The sequence below is a fragment of the Amia ocellicauda genome, chromosome 23, assembly GCF_036373705.1.
Source record: "Amia ocellicauda isolate fAmiCal2 chromosome 23, fAmiCal2.hap1, whole genome shotgun sequence".
NCBI classification, from domain to species: Eukaryota; Metazoa; Chordata; class Actinopteri; order Amiiformes; family Amiidae; genus Amia; species Amia ocellicauda.
Window position 1 is genome coordinate 12332671 of NC_089872.1, and position 6895 is coordinate 12339565.

Consider the following 6895-nt stretch of genomic DNA (forward strand, 5'->3'; position numbering starts at 1 on the left):
TAGGTCGCTGATTGGCCGCCAGGGTAACGTTAGTCTGACGCAGGCGCAGAGAGGAGAGGCAAGCAGCACACAATTTAGTTTTCCTATCGTAGTTGCAGAAGTATGTCGTTATTTATTAAACATGAATAACAAAGGGAAAAAAGTGCACAAAATGATAAACTGTTTAACTGCTTTAAACACAACGAAGAAACTGAACTGATATAGCCATTCCTGCACATGGTTGAGTTTGAATTACCTTGATAATAAATAAATAAATAAAACGTGGATTACCATCCCCCCAGTGATGGAGCTGCAGGTAGGACTTCGTGTATTCTCCATTTAGACCCTGGTGATGTTCAATGCACTTTCTCGTTTGTTTGAACTCTGAACAGCAAAGTAGACTCGGTTTCTACTCGGACTGGTATTGTAATTTCACACACGTTTGCAATAAAGTAGCCTACTTTTCCTAAAATAGTATTGAGAAGCAACCAACAGTAAGCCACACCCGTTTGTAATGTATTATTTCATTTCCACCTATGACCAAAGAAATAGGTTCTAGCAAACACATCTCCGTTTTGGGAGAATGCAAATAAATCGGAATACTGCATAATTAATGTCATTAATACTTTCCATTAATCAGCCAAGCTGTAGGCTAAATGCGAGCATTCACCCATAGTTATTATCCACGTTGCATACTAGCCACACCAGAATTGGTTCATTTTATTGCAGCTTTGAAATGAATGGGATAACATGTATTTTAATTTTTGCAGTGTAAATGTATTAATTATTTTGCATATTGCACTTATGCCAAGCTGTTCAAATAAACAAACCTGTAAGGATCTGCTTAACACCACAAGCTGTTTAATGAACACCCTGAGCTTTCAGTGTTTTGCTCAGAAATCAGTTGTTTTTGCCAGATCAATGGCATAGAAAATCAAGTCTTTTAGTTGTTCCTTGCCCATTTGGCAACCAGCCTGTCTAAATATTTTATATTTCCTGTGACCTCTATAAACACAAGGCTAATATAGCCAATCCCCCATTGAACTGGTTTAATCTCTTGTGGTATTGCACTAGATACTTCTTTATAATCAGGTCTTGCTGTCGCCTTGTACTGGGGCTTGACCCACTGACCTTCTGGCCTGAAGTCAAGTGTTTTAGCCAGTCAAGCATCTTCAGATCTCTGTTTTGTCTGTTAACCAGCTACACTGAGCCCCTGGGATAAGATGTTGTTTTCACTCTCAATTGAGGACTAATTAATACCATTCATTAGCACATTTGTGTGTATATTCTGGATGTAGAGAGGGATTTATGTGATTGTATTGTTTGCTCTACATCAGCTCTCTTCCTCATATAGACTTTCCTTAACCTAGCAGAACTCTTGAAACGGTGAGTTTTTATTGAAAAATAGGTTGTATTTAATCCAAATGAAATCCAAGCTCCGTTTAAAAACTGGATTGGGTTACTGATTGAGAAGACGTGACCTGCTACATGTAAAGTATTTTGAAATTATTTTTGAGTGTTTGTGTGTGCACGCACGCCAGGAAATGTTTGAGGCTGTGCGTTTTTCTGTCCAGGCTGTGAATAAGACCTGTACAATCACATTAGGCAGCGTTTTGTTACATGTATACATGTATTCATTCACTGTATGATTCTATTGTGCCTACTGTGTTCAACTCCACCAGTTAAGTTAAAGTAGAACCAGGTGCCATTTATTTCAAGTGGTATCACATGATCACGGCCAATCACCTGAATGCTCCGTAAACCAAACAAGCTGGATTTGGAGTTATTTATAAAACCTCTCACAACCAATTGCTGGGGAGAGTTTCAAAGTTTGACTGCAAATGCCAGGCTTAATAAAAGTACATTCCTTCTGGGGACATTTTTGGTATGCTGTTGACACTTTCTGGCTAGACACAAGTCATTCTCAAGTCAGTCATCGCAGGAGAAAAGCAAAATCAGGATGTGAGCGAACCAAATATTTCAAATATCAGTCCTTTCCTTTTGAAACAGTTTCCAACAACACCAGTAAGCTGAAGTTGAAACAAAGTCTTGTATTCCTTGTCCGTTGGCTTACACTTTAGTCTTAAATTCCTCCTTTGTTGCATATTTTGTACAGAAGCTCTTTTATCATATCTATTTCTGGAATTGAAGGATGCCTCTTTTGATAAAATGTGACCCTTCATTAGACAACCTTAAAAGGGAAGTTTCTTCTTTTTTTTTTACTGTATATTTCGAGATTTCTGCTTGTTAAACATGCACATCACTTCACAGCGGAGATTAAAATATAATTAAGACATTAATAATTGCAAATCAAATTGTAAATGTAACCTTTAGCACAAAGTCCAGTGTCTACTTGGAAGGCAGGTATTTTTATTCCTCTGTATTAATTTTCATCTCCAGTAATTACTTCCTGAATAAATGAAGTGCCCTCTCTGCCTATGTGGGTGGTTTTAATCACAATCATATTGCAGCAGTCAGAAAGAGCCTGTTTCTCTCAGTCCTAACTTCTTGTAGGAGGATGTTGTGGATGGTGGATGGGTTTTTGACAGGCACCCTACTGTGCCGGAAAACATCAGATTGCTTTTTTGATCGACAGCTAGAAGGAAATCAAGTCTAAAAATACTTTTTAATGAAAAATAGACACACACACATAAACAACACTATTATGGTGATATACGCAATGCAGATAAGAGTAATGTTTAATTTCATTTTGTGAGGTACTCTGCCTTGCTGGGCTTATGACCTTGTGTACTGGAAGAATGTGTTTCTTAGTGTTTTAGCCAGGCAGTGCAGTATAGACTCCTTTGTTTTTGGCAGTCAATATCTGATTACATTTCCAATACTGATTAAGTGCCTTCCACCTACAACTATAGTACTTAGTCATTTGTTTACACAAACATACCATACACTCATCTGACAGAAAGAGTTTATAACACATCCGGTAACCAGCCATTAGATTATGCACTTTATTTCTCAATCACCTGCTAGGGGGTTGTTAAGTTCTCACCTGAGACATGCATATCTCAACCTGGGGAGCATTATGCTGCTTTTGTTTTATTTGTTTACATGCTCTTTAATGAGGTTTGCAGTACATTCTCCAGCCTATTGAACCCATCAGTAATGCACATGACATGTATATCACCAATAAAATAGTTTCTGCATGTTGAAATCCCCCCCCCCGACCCTTCCATCCCCTGACACACGCTAAAGTTTTTTTCTTGAACTTCTTCCTGTAGGTTTCAAGCCAATATATCTCTACTAGTTCCCACAGAGTAGTTTTGTGACCATGAGGTTTTCAGTAACAGAAACTTAGCTGTCCCCCAGCACCACTAAAACACAGTAAAAACAAAGGAAATCTTTTGTATGTACTTAGTTATAGACTGTTAAGTTTTTGTTGTCGATGCATTCTGATTGTGCTTTACTTTGTGCTGTTTAAGTTTTGGCAACATTTTAAGAGTATCCACATTCATTATTATTTTTTTTGGCTTGTGTTTGTGTTACATCTTTTTTGCACAAGACTTTCAAATGGACGACTGAAAGACATTATATATATGGAAAAAAAGTTCCAAATTACATCAGTATGTTATGTTAGTCACCAAGTGTTTAGTAGTATTGTTGTTTAGGGTGTTCTATCGTCTCTCTTTGTATGAAAGAGAAAAAGGTGCCATTTCGTCAAACTATATGAAAAGCAAGATTCTTACCAAGTACCTGTCTACACTCAGATGCCAAAATTGAAAGCAAAACATTGGTTTCCCTCTGACCCCCTACTACCTCACTCACCCTGAATTGAGTTGCAATTGGTTATGCTATTTTCAACCATTTGCTCACATAATGTCTGGAGCCAATATGTCTTGATCACATAGCGTATTAAAGGCCAAATATGTAAAAGGAAGTCATGTCCTTTTTTTTCCTTTTACGATTGGACCCAAAAATAAAATTCAGCTGTCAGTATAAAGGATTATTGTGATAGTAATCATCACATCAGTCTTTCTGTATTTATTATTTTTATTTACTTCAAAGCTTGTAAAAGGGAATGTTCTAGAAAAATCTGAAAGAAGCAATAAGAAAAAAGCTGATTATTGTAAGTATTATACTCTTTATAATTGTTTTTTGTAGTGTAAAATTAAAAATATATATAAAATTAATAAAATACTGATTACTTTATACTTAATTAAAATTGGAAAATAAATGTATATATTTTATAATCAAATATTGAATATTTCATTTGATTATTAAATTGTTAGACCGCAACAATGCTGAAAATAACTGGATGTAATGATTTTATTACTTTATATTTTCATCTTCTCATTCCACAAATTCTTATAGGCATATTTGTTTTTGAATTAGATGTTACCGGTTTGTAAGTAGGCCTAATCATGCTAAGCATTGGCATAGTTACATTTTGCATTGTCACTGCATAGTGGATCAAATTCCTTCAATCTAAATTGCCAAGTTGTTTAAAAAAAAAAATGCCAAAGTGGACACATCTGCTACTATTTTTCTACAGTTGCTCAAGCTTTTGCATGAATAAAGCACTAGATGGTGCCTCTATTCTTCTTTTGTTCTGTCTGTGTAATTCTCCAGGGAAGGCCCGATGCTGAGAGGATCAAGCGTAGTACAAGTGTATTTTGCCGTACTTCACAATCCCCCTCCTGGAACAAAGCAGCTGCTGGGGAGACTGCTCTTAAGGCTGCGTCAGTGAATGCCTGCTGTGAACATTTGACAGATGAAAATGAAATAGATTAAACATTTTTGTAGGTGTTTCTGGTCATAAACAACCTAGGTGAGAAACAAACAGGTAGCCTCTGCTACAGTTAATTGCTGGAGAAGGTGGCGGAGTTGTATTGTTGTCTCTGATGTGATGGTCTATAGTTTGTAGGTAATTTACTGCTACTGTTTACTAATATTTTAATTTCTAATTACAAATAATTTCTGCATTGTTTTTGAAAAGAAAGATAAAAAGCAGTGATGCCAACTTTCCATGAACATATTGTTTTCTTCTATAGAGTTTTACAAATGTTTAAAAACATAGACTGTCCAGGAAATAGACCAAATCAAAACACAGACCTACACAAAGTACAAATATGTACCCTATCGTGGTTTAATTTATTGTTAGAAGCCACTTTATACTATTTCTAAATCAAAACATTATTTATGATATGTAATATAACTTATTAATTTGCGAATCACAAGTGGGTCAAAGTTTTGATTTGGTCTATCCCTAAGTTAAATTATTTAGGTTTTGTCATATCTTAGAACTTAAAATTCAAGAAATATAAAAGGTATTTAAATGATAAAAATCAGTTTATAACTATCTCTGTCAGTAATTACATTTATCAACTTGGTTCTCACTTTTATGGCAACTTGTGATGTAAATGCTTACAGGTTTAACCAAATACTGTCAGATGGAATTTTCCTCGAAACTGAAAAACTCCTTCACATGCATTTTTAGTTAGATGTTAAGAACTTTTCTATTATTATTATTATGATTATTATTATTTTAGCTTTCTCATGTAGTTGGGCTTAGGACATTTGTGGATAAGGACGGATTTCTTATGTGTGTGTCTGTTGTGACTTTACAAATCAGGCTAACCCGTCAGGACAGACCCAATGTGCGTTCTTGAAACATCTCTACTCCATTAACCGAGGTACTAGCCATTCTCTTAGTGCCAAGGTTTAGCATTCCAGAGCACCAATAATTAGGTAAAGGGTAAAAGAAGGTTATAGATATGTCACTTTTGATTCATATGTGAGAGTTCAGCCTTGGATGTTTCATTCTTCCAAACAGCACTTTACCCCACAAAATGGGCAGTCCTGTTAGGGCTAATGCTTTGCTTTTGTATGCAGGCTCTGTGCTGGTCTCTGTTCCGCGCCTTTATTTATTTATTCCGTCTTCGTTATTTAGATCCAATTAGGAACTAATTGTCGAGATCATTGAGGATTGCATTGTTGTAAAAGTATAAAGCGTATCGCTAATTGCAGTACCAGCTGCTAGTGTTTATGAAAGGCATGGGACTAGCGGCACAGAGGACTAAAGCTTTCTTTTTCTAATCCTTAGGCCAGCTACAGAGCGACTGGGTACGGAGCCAGGTAACCCAACACTGCCGCTTGTGCCTAAATCCTGACCTGGAGAGAGTAGACTGTACAGAGGTAATTATCACTTCAGAGTTTTTTGGGGAGGGCCTCCTTTGGGCAAACACTGCTTCATGTATGACAGATAGCATGTGGTGGTTTTGTGATGTGGAATACATCCAGGAGGCACAGAGCCAGTACCACAAAATGATTTCACTTATTGCCTTAGCTGGCGCTTAAAATAAGTGTCTGCAATGAGACAAAAAGGCTATTATGGGCTGCTGTTTTTTTGTTTTTTGTACAGTCCTGAAGGAAGTTCCAGTCCAGTGGGTCTCTGCATTTCCAGCGTTAAGTCCAGCTGCCTGTATTTGCAAACTTTGGACTCTCGCTCAATTGACAGAATTAATGTAAAATGTCACATTGTCATTTTTTGTTTATAATTTGACACTGAAATAAAAACACTGTATGCGACACACAAAAACAGAGCCTTGCTCGGGTCATTGGGATGGTTGGTTTTCATAGCCCTATTTTACCTGCAGGAGTCAGCATTATACTGTAAGGAACAGCAAAGCATTAAAGTATATGGGACTGCTCTGCTACATGCCCCCCCTGGGACCTCGGCAATATGCCCCAGTAAAAGTAAAAGGCGCAGGGATGAGTGTGAGCCTGTTAATATAGCCAGTCCTCGGAGAGCAATCAGCTGCCACACCACTATTTTAAATTTACTTTGCTGTTTGATTAACCACTTTCAATGTAGCCCAGATAATCATTGGACTGCCAATGCCATTTCACAGATATAAGCTTCTGTAGTCCCTTTAAAAATACATTTTATGAGACACACAAA

General features: G+C 36.8%; 1 long non-coding RNA gene across 2 annotated transcripts in view; it reads left to right on the plus strand.

Annotated features, from left to right (window-relative positions):
- The window catches only part of LOC136719013 (uncharacterized), a 94627-nt gene extending 88112 nt beyond the window's left edge, over positions 1 to 6515 (plus strand). Inside the window, exons 1-3 of one of the 2 annotated variants that reach the window (XR_010805343.1) lie at positions 52 to 295; positions 6038 to 6129; positions 6356 to 6515. This is a non-coding gene — a long non-coding RNA (uncharacterized LOC136719013). Of the gene's footprint in view, positions 1 to 51; positions 296 to 6037; positions 6130 to 6355 lie in introns of those variants that run through there. The other variant, XR_010805344.1, reaches the window with a different exon arrangement.
- The last annotated feature ends 380 nt before the right edge of the window (positions 6516 to 6895 follow it).